Source organism: Talpa occidentalis, unplaced genomic scaffold (genome assembly GCF_014898055.3).
Source record: "Talpa occidentalis isolate TD23 unplaced genomic scaffold, MPIMG_talOcc4v2.1 talOcc4.5, whole genome shotgun sequence".
NCBI classification, from domain to species: Eukaryota; Metazoa; Chordata; class Mammalia; order Eulipotyphla; family Talpidae; genus Talpa; species Talpa occidentalis.
Genome location: NW_023604861.1, coordinates 86,159,276 through 86,172,109, shown reverse-complemented (window position 1 = coordinate 86,172,109; position 12,834 = coordinate 86,159,276). Strand labels below are relative to the sequence as shown.

At 39.3% G+C, this 12,834-nt stretch overlaps 1 long non-coding RNA gene across 1 annotated transcript in view; it reads right to left on the bottom strand.

Annotated features, from left to right (window-relative positions):
• LOC129146962 (uncharacterized) overlaps positions 1–12,834 on the bottom strand; it is a 99,107-nt gene that overhangs the window by 36,070 nt on the left and 50,203 nt on the right. Inside the window, exon 2 of the long non-coding RNA XR_008554381.1 lies at positions 3,406–3,516. This is a non-coding gene — a long non-coding RNA (uncharacterized LOC129146962). The remainder of the gene's footprint in view (positions 1–3,405; positions 3,517–12,834) is intronic.

The following is a 12,834-nucleotide window of genomic DNA, read 5'->3' as shown; positions in this document are numbered from 1 at the left end:
CCACTTACTGGCAGAGCCACTGACCAGAATGTGCCTTAATTTCCCCAAACATAGAATGGAGATGGAAATAACAGAACCAGCAGGATGTTGAGGAGCTAATGTTGCAGGAGGAGAGAGGTTCTCAGAACAGAGACTGGGGCATAGCTAGTCCAGCAGGTCCTTGAATAACCTCCTTTTGTTCAATGTCATTTCCTTATAACGCTGATGAGGAAAAAACAATTCTGGCTGTGATTGAAAGAAACTGTTGTTTATTTGTAGGCTGCTTTCCTCATACATCCTTTTGCTTAAGGTTGCAGTTTCCAAGAACCTATTGTCATGTTAAGTGAGGTCTTACTGTATTATATAGGTGTTTGCCAGTATTGCTATGTTATTCTCCAGTTTTCTTTACATATTCAGAGTCTATACAAATGAGTTGGTTCGCAAGTACTTTTGAGAACAAGCCCGTTGAAAAGCCCATTGGCCTCTAAGCACTGTGTCTGTAGTACCTAGTGATTTAAACAAATATTCTTCTTGTTCTTGTGGGTGTGCTTTTTCTTTGGGCCTATCTTTGTCTCACCTTTATTCACCATCAGAGAAGCAAGGGTGAAAGGAGGGTCAAACCCTTTGAGGAAAAGGTTTAGGAAAACCACTAGACCTGTTTATATTAGAAACCTTGGCTTAGGACTCCACGAAGTTAGCGTCATTCTCAGGAACCCGTGCAAAAGGAGTTCTATGATTAGGTAGAAAAGAGCTGCTTTTGCCTGGGCCCCTTATTCATAAGATTGTGCTGTTCTGTGTAAGTTTAGAATCCTGGATTCTAATCAAGACATTGTTACTCAAGAGATTTATCCATGGGATACCTGTTATAACAAAATAATGTGACTGACCACCATCCCTGAGTACAGAAATCCTCTGCATCTCACTAGCTTCAATTTCTTCCTTTGGAGACGCTGGTCCTTCACTAACCATTCTGCCCTCAGGCTGGGCTTACATGTTAATTTCTTTCTGCCACCCAGGCTGTCTGGACTGAAGAGAACTGTGTAAAGATCTTTAGGAACTTAATTGCTGTGTCACTCTGCTCCCCCCTTCTGTTTTATCTTTATCTACATATCTATATATCAAACCACCAACAAACCCTAGTTTCATGATTTTATATCATGCCATTTTCAAGTTCTTATTCTTTCCCCCCCTGCAAATCTAGCATTACTATGTAAAGAATATTATCTCTGTAAACAGTGAAAGACCTCCCTCTACTGGGCAGACACACAATTGCTACCCACCCTTAGGATGCAGAATATGAATTTTTACATTATATATTGAAAAACAAATGATTTACATCTAGTTAAAAAAAACTCTTACAAGCTGGTCAATCTTGCCTAGGATGAGCCGTCACTAAGACTCCGCCCCATCTTTGTTTGCCTTATTGTGTGTCCAAAGCATCTGGACAAGCATGGTCCTGACCCTCCGTGGTAATGATCAAAACAATGCCTGACTGTTTTCACATTTTTCATTGTGAAAAATATGCTGCTGGAGAGCTATCAGGCAAGGCCAAATTGTCCTTAACTAGGTCTATAATGGAATTTGATTCTAAAGTCAGTTCAGTTGCGGATTCAGGCTATGCATGGATTCAGCACCAATGGCTACTAGGTGGTTTCCTGAAGCAAGGAGTGATTCTAATGCATTTTGGGGGGAAAATTCTGCAGCTTTCTATAACTGTTTTTCGTGATTTCTTCCTCCTTCCATAACTCATCTCTTTCTTCTTTATAAACAGTTGCTGTCGGGTAGATGCAACAGAATGTTCATGGGTTGACAGACAGGAACAAGCAGGGTATACTGTGACTGTTTTCCATTAACCAGAGTAACTAGAACACTCGGATGCAGAAGAAATGATGCTGGAGCAGTGAGCAGGGTACAGGCTGATTAGGTCTTTTATGCTCATTTTACACTGAATTATGAGACAAAGGGTCGCAATTTTAAAGCCAACAGGGGACAGGCAGATCTGAGAGTGACTGAAATATCTGTAAGGGCATAGAGGAGGAATGGACCCATTAAAAGGAGACAGTCACAATTTTACCAGCTAATGGTTGTGATGTGTAAATGATAATTTGTTCTTAATATGTATTTAAAAAACTTTGATAATTAATTTTAAAAAAATTAGCTAAGGCTATGGCTGTGAGACAAGTTAGTATGCTGGTGGAACAGAGACAGGACGAGGGCCTGGGTTAGACTTTGGTCAGTGAAAACTAATGCATCTTTGTTATTTTGTCCCGAGATTCATCACTAGCTGATTAGTTCTCTTTATACCAACATTTTCAGGGTGATAATGGTTGAACTCCTAGCCTGACAGAAAATTGTTCAGCTTCTCTTCAGTATGCCTAACCTAACCCATAGAAGCATTTGAGTGCTTATGACAGACCTCATTTTTGTCTGACTGTGGGTCAGTGGCCATGGACACAGTAGGTTTCCATTCACACCAAATAACTGAATCAACACAAGAATGTTTCACTTCTTCTCACAGAAAATGCAATCCCTTGGGTTAGATGAGCTCCTGCTCCCTCCGGTATTGATGACAGAGGCTTTATCATAGGGCTATGAGATGAAACCTTGTTTTCAGTTCCCGACTGACTCAACTATATGCCAAAAGAAGGAGCAGAAGCCTATTCTTTCTGTGAGGGAGGAAGAGTAGGTTGTGAGGAGAAATTTCAGGATATGTACCCTTGCAAGCCCTTGGGACTAGAATCTTCATTCTAGAATATTAAGCACCAGCGTACTCAGTTCTAAGAGCAGTAAAGAGGGTAAAGTTTCCAGAAAGCTGAGGGAGATTGTTCCCGAAAAAAAGGACCCATTGTTAGACCAGGGCTAGTTGAGGGACATGGTCCTTTAATCACTCATTCAGCACTCCACTGTTGAGAAAACATACTTCATCAGTGGCTTGGAGGATGGCAGTGAGCCAGACATCATGCTGGCCCTTACAAGCAGACAATCACGATACAGAGTGAGAAGTGCCACAGAAGGGAAGGTATTTGGGGAACTGTTCGGAGAGAGGGATGGGAGAGAGGGATGGAGGTGTTTTGTAAAAGCAACGCCTGTACTAAGAATTACAGCCCTGAGTGGAAGTCATCCAGAACATGACAGTAGTGGGAAATAGGGTGGGGCAGGCAGGAGGATGTACGAAGAAGAAACACGAGTTTTCTTAAAGGTGATTGCAAGCCTCGTGTGTCTGTAGAAGGGAAGGAGATTTATTCTGGCTGCAGTTTAGCATGTGCAAGGGAAATGTGCTATCTGAGACAGGAGCCGTAATTAGAGGCTAGACCCTGTGGAACCTTGTAATCATGTTAAGGAGTTTGGACTTAATTATACGAACAAAGGGAAAGTATAGATTTTTAATCAAGAAACTCATCCAGGGATTCACTTGAGCACACTTACATTTTGGAAGGTCACTTTCTGGGGAGGAGAGTGATTGAATTGGAACAGACTTGAAGCAGAGGGATCAATTAGGAGTTCCTGACAGTAATCCAGGAGAGAGTCAACAGCGGCCTGCAGGAGAAGAAAACCACACAGATGAGAAGGGTTCTTGAGAGGAGAGTCCCCTCTCTCTCCTACATACACACAGGCTTCAGCGACTGATTAGTGGTGGTGTGCTAAGAAGCAATCAGGGGTGAAGTCTACTTGTGGGTTGTGCTGGGCTCACTGAGAGATTATAAGCAAAAGGAGAAACAGACATGGGGGGGGGGCGAGGAGGTGAATATGGTTTTGGATGACGAGTTTATTTTTTTGTATATCCAAAGAGAAGTGGCCAATAAACAGTCAGATAAACAGGAGATTTGTACACTTACTATACTGAAATCAGTATTTTGATAATAACCAAGGCTATATGAGGGAAAGTATTTGAATGGATGCACTCTCTTCAGTTGTCATGGAGACCAGCAGATGGACAGGTAATCAAAATGTTGGTTAAGGTATAGGACAAAAAATGTAAATCGTAAAATGATTGAACATTTTAAGTGAGCTTAAATATTTTAATATGACAGTCTTTGATATAAAATTATAGCTTTTAAAAATCTTAGCTTCTGTGGTTAGAGTTCAACTCACTGCAATAGCCAGTTCCAGTTTCTATAAAGTGGAATGAGAACAAAAGACACTTAAAAGAAAAATTTATATATTTTTGCTAGATGTTCATTTTCCTTTTGTTAGTTGTCTTAACTAACCTAATTCTTTTTTTTTTTTTTAGCAGTTTGTCTTTTTGAATCTTTCTGAAGCATTGTACTTTTTCTTTTTTCCAATCACATTTTATCAGATTATATAATATTTAACAATTATGCATTAAAGGTCATGAGTTAGATGAATAGTACTTTAGATAGGTACACAACTCAATAGATGAGGACATTTTACAGAGTAACTGTAAAATGTCTCAGTATGGGTCAGAGTGTTTTACAAAGAGAATGAGGAATACTGGTTTATCTGCTTATGAAATTGTTTTGCAAGATCAGCCTTTAAAATAAAATGCTCACCTTTCTATCAGAATTGCTACTCTTGTCTTTCTGCTTTTTTACAAGAGACAATAAGGCACACACAAGCCTATCTCTTATTTTTTGATTAAAGGATGTTATTCCATAATAACACTATAATCTTAATGTTATACCAAGTCTTGATTACCAAGAGCAAATTTTATTATCAACAGGATCTTCATCTTTCCCACTGAAAGGTTTTTACTTCCCAAGCCTGACCTTATCCACAGATGATTAGAGGAATGAATTTGAAAACCACCCCTTTGAGCTTGGCATCATCATCAGCCCATTTCAGCAGTTTGCCTTCAACTTTGCGAGCTGCTTATCCTCAGGGGGCCCCTCTATCTCACTGGCTGCCCCTGAGGGAGTCAGATGAGAAAGCCTTATTTCCCAGTCTGCTGGAGATTCCCCAGGCTCCTCATCCTGTCTATGTGAGCTCCCCCTTCTTTGCTTCTACTACATGAATTACAAGAGATAAAACAATATGTATGAAGCATTGTTAGGTTGACAAAATAAAATTCCTGTTTCAACAACAGGCCTCCCTGCTGATTCATTTTGCCTTGAAAGAGGAAAGAAGCACCTCTCTCTTGAATTCAATTATTTCTCATCCCTACCTGACCTTTCCCCACTTAGCTCTTTCTCTTTGTTTCCTCTTATTTATTGACACCATCTCCCCCTCCCCTCCACCTGTGAACCAAAATCACACATATGAGTGGCTTCCTGCATGTCTTTTTTTTTTCCAGTCCCACACCCTAATCATCACCATGAGCTCTTCATTCTCTCTTCTAAATTTATCCTCTCAACTATTCCCTTATGGTCACTGGATTCTTTCATCAGGATTACAGTCTTGAGCTCCTAATTTACCTTCCTGCCATCTGACTCAGTCTGTCTTTCATCAGTTCTCCACATTACCATAAAAATGAAGTTTCTAAAATGCAAACCTATGTATGTCATTTGTTTGCTTAAAAGTCTACCCAGTCACTCATCCCCTTCAGGATGAACCAGATTTTTACTTTCTCCTGCTGGTCTTTTCATGTAGCAGACTCCATTGAGTCTCCCCAATTTACTGCATGGCTCACAGCCCTTTAGATTGTGTGTGTTGTCAGTCTGCACAGCCTTCCTCACTGGGAAGCATAGCAAACCCCTTCTCATCTTTCAAAACCCATGTGTCACTGTTGCCCAAGAGTTGCACTCTGCTGCCTCTAGTCCTCACCCTTTCCTGGGGATCATATTGGAATATTAGTCCACTCCCCGTATGCAGATATTTATTGGAAAATCTGCTTCCTCATTTAGCTCTCCCTCCCTGGCCATCATTTCACTCATCTTGATTTCTTAGAAACCTGCTGACCATGCTGAAGGCAAAAAATTTATAAATGGTTGTCGTATGAATGCCCTGGTTTCCTCTTTTATCCCCTGTAGAAAAGAGGAGAATTGTAGTCTTGAATAAAAACCTTGAATAAAGATCTGACTCTTGTGGAATCAGAGGTGAGACAGAACAGACTTCCATGAAAAATAAAATAATCTAGTTGGAGACCCCAGATATTTGTCACTTTTGGGGAGTAGAGAAGAAGGACATCTGGTCTGGATGTATATTTAATGCCCCTGACCTTGGAAGGAAACCACCAGCAAGCTAGTAACTTGGGACTTTTCCTGGCATGCTTTGTGGAAACTACCCCCATAAAGTCAACTAAAGTCTGTCTAACAATAAATGCCACTAAAATTTTTCTTAGATTTAATGAGCATTCACAGCATGATGTGGCAACCTTAGGGAGAAAGAGTTTTTGGCAAGAGTTAGGCCTTATTGGGTCAGGAATTTGGAATGTGGGCTTTATTATCCATGAGGTGAAACCTATAAATGCTGAGGTGGTACTATCTGCAAAGTACCTCTCCCTTCATCTTATGGTGGTAGTGAGGAGAGTTACCTTCCAGCTGCAGAACAATTAATGCAAAATTGAACCAGCCATTAGTTAGGTTTGTGAATTGTTAATGAAACAGCCTAGCTGAACCAAACACAAAAAGGGGATGCATTATAAGAGTCTAAGACTGTCTTGTGAAACCCAAGAATGAAAATGTAACTTCTATAAAAACTGAGCTCAAAAGAACTCTGGTTGTTTGCTCATATCTTCTCTCCTCTGAATAGTTTAAAATTCTTTCTATTTTCTGTCATTATTATAGAGCAACCATTTCTATTTTCTCCTTACAGGTGAGAAAGTTTTTTAAAAGTTAGTTAAAAATTTTTTGTTTTAAAAAGTAACATACAAAAAAAGTAACCATAAAATGGGCCCTTTTCTTTTGAAAGCTATTTAAAAATTTTATGAATTTTACTGCATGGATAAGTTTGTGAAACCATCACAGAAATAAGAATCTGGAACAGTTTCAGAATCCATTAAACTGCCTCATGCTCTCACTTTATAATCACACTCTCCATCTACTCATAATCCTGGCAAACACTATGTTTCCCATCACCACAGCTTGTATTTTTGAGAATGTTATACAATTAGTACCTTAATAGTATGTAACTTTTTGAGACTCACTTCCTTCAAACAGCTTGAGATTAACTCAAGTTGATGTACGCATCAATGGTTTCTTCCTTTTCATAGCTTTATAGTATTTCATTATGTGGATCTACCAGATTGTTTATCCAACCATCCACAGAAGAATGAGGTAAAGTTTTATTTTATTTTTTTTTAAAAAGATTTATTTGTTTATGCATACAAGAGCTGGAGTACAGGCCAGAGATGCAGGGGGTAAGAGGATTCATGAAAGACAGAATGGGGAACAGAACAGGCAGATTGACTGAATACACTGCTGAGGGGGGCAGCAGGCAAGTCAGGAGAGGTCTGTTGCGCCATGTGGGTTGCTCCCTGGCTGGCCGGGGATCGAACTCATGCTGCAGAGGCTTCAGAATGCTTCACAGTACGATGCTCAACCCCTCGCGCCACCAGGAAGGCCTGAATGAGGTGAAGTTTAATGCTCACCTCTTTAGTTGCCCCCCCCAAAAAAAAAGAAAAGAAAAGAAAAAAGGATAAACTCATTTCTTTGTGTCAAATACAGAAACCCCGGGGTGGTATACTTATAGGCTCAGTATGGATTAGACATCACCGTGGGGCAGTATCTGTGGCCAGAAGTATGCCTTCATGAGGGAGCAGGGCAGCTGCTGCAGAAACCCATAGAGGATGGAGAGGGGGAGAACAGGAGGGTGGAGCGAACACCTGTTCGCTGTTAACCTCTTGTTCATCACATCTCTTCTCAGATAAACTAGACTAAAAGATATTCACAAACTCTTAGAGTTGCACTGCAAACTCAACCTGGTAGGGAACAATTATATTTTCTCATTGTGTGGTAATAGACAGGGGTTAGTGACTCCACACGGGGCACAGGGCACAGCCCATTGGCCTACAGGACTGGCCCTACTTATTTAGCATTGTGACCTGCTTAGGTGTCTGTAGCAGTACCCTGGATTCTGACAGAAGATCAAAGAAACATACAGTTTAAACCTAACCTAGGGTGAGTCTTTTGCTTAACAGTAGGTTATCATCTCTCATTTATCCTTTATTTCCTTGAAAGACAAAAAGACTTCTTGTTTTCCCATGGAAGGCATCTTTTTAATCAGTGCTTTTTTGCCTTCAAGATACATTTATTCTAACCAGTGCACAGTAATGGTGGGACTAAAGGTTGAACCCAGGCTTTCACTCAGCTTTGTCTGTCACCCACATATCACATGCATCAAACTGAACTGCTTCTGCTTAAATCCCTAAAGGCAAGAAAACTGAAAAGGAGAAGGAAAACCATTGTTGATTTCACGCTCAGAGGTGCCTTGGCTTTTGTTCCTGGGAAGGCATGAGGTGGGGAGGGTAACTTCAGGAATAAGTGAAGCAGGGGCTCACAGAGCAGTTCTCCTGTGGGCTCTGTTATCTACATGACCTTCATGTAGATTTCATGTGAACAAAGAATTTCAACACTGAAAAAAAAATCTGATAACCACTGCCTTAGCTGAAAAATCTGATAAGCACTGCCACAGAGCTACAGCTGTCACATGCCAGCAGCTAGGCTTGTTCCTGGTTCATCTGTTTGGCTTTTCTTTTGCAGTCTTTTTACTTGGAAGTTGCTTCTCCGACCTTGTACATAAACTCATTACCTCTTTTTGGTGTGTTTGGGAAAAGTTACTATTTTTTTTAGTTTTTAAGTTTTTTTGAAAAAGTATTGAAGTAATTAATGTTCATTGTAGAAAAATTCTAGAATGTGTGAAAGAAAAAAAAGGCAACTAAAAATTATCTTCTAATTCTACCACCTGAAGGTAGCTACTTTAAACATCCAGTGCAACACTAAATCCTCATCATTGCACTGTCAATATATTTGGGAAATCTATCTTCTTTATGCCATTAGAATAAGTGCACTAGTTAGAATAAATGTCCAAGTCTCTTAATCTACTAAAAATAGAAATGCAATATATCATTTCTCTGGCCAAAACCTTTCAATAGCCTCAAGGGACAAGTGGAACGCTCTTCCTCCTGTTAGGGGGAAAGAATGTCCTTAGCTAATTCCATGCAGGCTATGTGGACTCCACCCCCACTCCAGACAAAAGCCATCAAGACATTGGAAAAGACAAATCCCTTCACCACCAAAGGGAAGGGGGGGCTGGGACCTGAGGGTGGAGTTAAGCAGCCAGGTTTGGTATAAAAACCAAACACGTGGGCCTTGGGGGGGGGGGGTTCACTGTCGCTCGCCTCCTGGCTTCACGGCTCCTGGCTTGCAGCCAGCTCTCAGAGTGCCATTTGGGATTCCAGATTGGTGGATCGGGTAGGACACATTTAAAATTTTGTCTCCCATTTTTCTCCCTGAGCTGTACATTTCCTCATTTGCCCTTCCCTTGTAAATAAACCTTTTATTAACCTTTCATGTGTGCCTGCAGTAGAGTATTGATAAATCCTTTTAAGTGCGCAGGTGAGGACCCACAGTCAGGCAACCCGTTTTGTATTGGGGCTGCCCTATACAGTTTGGCGCCCAATGTGTTTCCAAGTTACACCCGCAGTTGACCAGCCCAAAGTAACATTACTTGCGTTGGTTACCATAAGCACACTACACTCCGAGCCTCAGGGGGGCTATGTGCCCTGGCCTTGGGAACTTCCTCCATGTGCTCAGTCTTCACTGTTTTCACTCTGAGGGTCTCACGTCAGCCCACAATGAGTCCTTCTGCACAAGTATGTAGGATTATTTCCTTGTCATTAGTTAACAGATGAATGAAGAAAGAAAAGTGGTTTATATACATGGAATACTACTCAAGAAAAACAAAGACTGCCATTTATGACATCGTCGAGGAAATGATGTTCAGTGAATAAAAGACAAATATGGTATGATTGCTGTGGAATATAAAAAACAAACCAAAGCAAAGACAAACTTTTAGATATAGAGGACAGACTGGTCATCAGTCACATCAATAAGGTCTCCCCACAAAGAAAAATAGCTAAATGAAACAAACAAAGAAAAACAGCACAACAAAAAAAGAAACAGAGAACTTCCAAATAGTCCAAATCAGAAAACAGAACACAATATAAGAAAAAAATGTTTAGCTGCATAAATTCCCTGCCTCAAATCTCTCACTTAAGAGCAAATGACATTTCTGGGTCTAATCAGAGTCTACGATTTGAAGCCTCTGGTGGGAGGCTTTTGTGATAGAGAACTAAGGAAGCAAACGACAGACTAGAAGTTTCTTCCTTTTCTGACAACATGTACTGACTGGCAACTCATACTTCTACCAAGGTCATGGTTCTAAACTACCTGACAGGGCTAAATTAACCCTTTTGTGCCCAAAAACTGGTCTTGGCACCAATCTTCCCTCACATGTTGCTCTGTTTTTCTATGACTATGTAGCAATCTGAATATCTGTGTAACAATATACATGTTACAGATGACTTTCACATAATTTAATAATAGTTCCCATATTCAAATGCAAGTTAGCTACAAGTGATGAAGCTCCAGTCTTGAGCCTCTAATCCCAATATTTTCAATGATTTGAATTTAAATGCTGAATCGGGTCATTTTTGAGTATCTCACTTTCTCTTCCTCTGCTCCAAGCCTCCATTCTCCCCTATCCTGTCCTGAGGCCTTTATTTGACAAATTACTAAGTGTAAATACAGTGTATACTCTATAAATATTTGTTGAGTGAATAAATGAATGAATAAACAAATGGATATATCTACATTTAAATATATAATAAATTTACATTCTTGTTTATTGTGTCTTTTAGTTAATTCTCCTATAGTTTTGTCCCCTTTGCCTTCATCTTCTCTGTATCCCGTTGGTCCATGTCCAAGTCACAGTAGTCAATGAATTGCCCATTGAACATGCCAAGTACTTTTTCTCTGTTTCTAAGCTTTCCTCTGTGCTGTGGATGCCTTTTTCTCCCACACTCTGGGCAACCAAATGAACCTCACTCATCCATCACTGCTCAGTGTAAATAATGCAGCTAACCTGTGGATTTTCCACTTGTCTTTCTGGTCAGTGTTAATTACTTGTCTCCATTGCCCTTTATAGATGCTTTACTATAGAATTTACAATACCATATTATAATCACTTATTTTTGGATGCCTTAGTTTCTTTCCTAGACTTGTGAATCCTAATTCAGACTACATAGCAAAATTACATGGAACCAGAATCTTTGGGATGAAGTCCTAGGATCCTTGTTTTTATTTAACAAGGAACTCAATTACAATCTGTTGGGCTGGCTGTAAGCAATGATTTCTTAGAATATGTGCTCCTTAAATCAAGGAATGCATGTTACTCAATTGTGTACCCTAAGCTTAGCATAGGTCTATGGGAGGTACTCAATACATGTTTATTAACAAAACTGAATTGATTATAACTTCCTGCCTGGAGCTCTTAAAGTATTGCATTTAACAAAAGAAAAGATAGGATAAAAGCAGGGCATTGCTAATAGTGGAATTTTCAGGAGCAGTTTAGGAGCTATTTGAGGGCAAAGTCCTAACGATTGTCTGTATGACCCTTAAATAAGACCCCTGCAGAAAGACTCTTCCCACACCCCAAAATTACAAGAAGTTCACACCCTGACTTTCATTACCAGTTGTATGAACTGGTTGTGGAAATCATCTCAATCATTTATGTGCCCACCAGCTCCTTCTGATCTTTTGAGCTGGTTGCCAGAATACAGAGTCTTTTAACCACCAGGGGGTGAGATGGCTATGGCACTGAATAGGTTATGAAAACATCAAGATGTCATAAGTGGGTTTTCTCTTGCCACACTTCAGAGAATTTAAATTAAGAGCTTCCAGAAGTTCTTTGCTGTCTTCTTGTATATTCAAGAGCAGCTAAATTTCATGACCAATAATAAAGAATCTATTGCTCTAATAAAATGAAGCAGTAAAAGTAAACTTCAGTGTACTGATAACTCCTAAGATCTTATCAGAATAATTCAAAATCATTTTGAGAATATTAGCTAGTAGGAACATGAATAAATGTCAAGTCTTCCTATCTAGTCATATTACTATTTAGTTGTCTTTCCTCGGTAATACTGACCTTCTGCCTCATTGCACATTATAAATATTATAAGATTCCTTAAAAGTAGGGTACATGTCTCATTCCCATTTGTATCTGTCTTCTGTGTTTCCCAATGTTGGCGACTAACAGTGTTAAACTGGTTCATATACAATCCTTTACTATAATTTTAATTTTATTGTGTTAATTATAATTCCAATTTCCTTTTTTTTAAAAAGCCCCTTAAAATACATGAATATATCAAGGAAAATGTTAAAGTCCATATAGAAGGGGGGAGACTAGAATGACTCCTTTAGTATTCAATTGGAGTAGGAAGTTACTAAACACACCAAGTATGAATTCATGGTTTTTAAATACATATCCAGATAGTCACAGAAAAAAAAAAGATGCTTGTGTATATATGATCATATGCATGTATATATAACACACACAACTTATATTTCCTGACACTTGAGAGGGCCTAGAAACAATGACATCTAAGAATCAATGAAACCACAAAAATACAGATCTTGGTTTCTAAACATCATTCTTTAAAAAAAAGACCAAGGGCTCCTTGATGTTTAATGCCAGGCTGGGGAAGAAAAAACACGAGTCGAATTTGGAGTATGTTATGTGTCATTAAATAAGGCAATACTCAAAAAAAAAAAAAAAAGAATAAAGGCATTTGCATAGGAACCAGGCCAAAGGAGTTCCCAAAGGTTTTAGTGAGAATACCTAAGCAAAAAATAAATAACAATATTAATAATATTGTCTTTTATAATCCACAGAATAAAAGGAGTAATCATAAACCTAAATTTATATAAGTAGTTGAATAAACCAATGAATGAGTGAGAA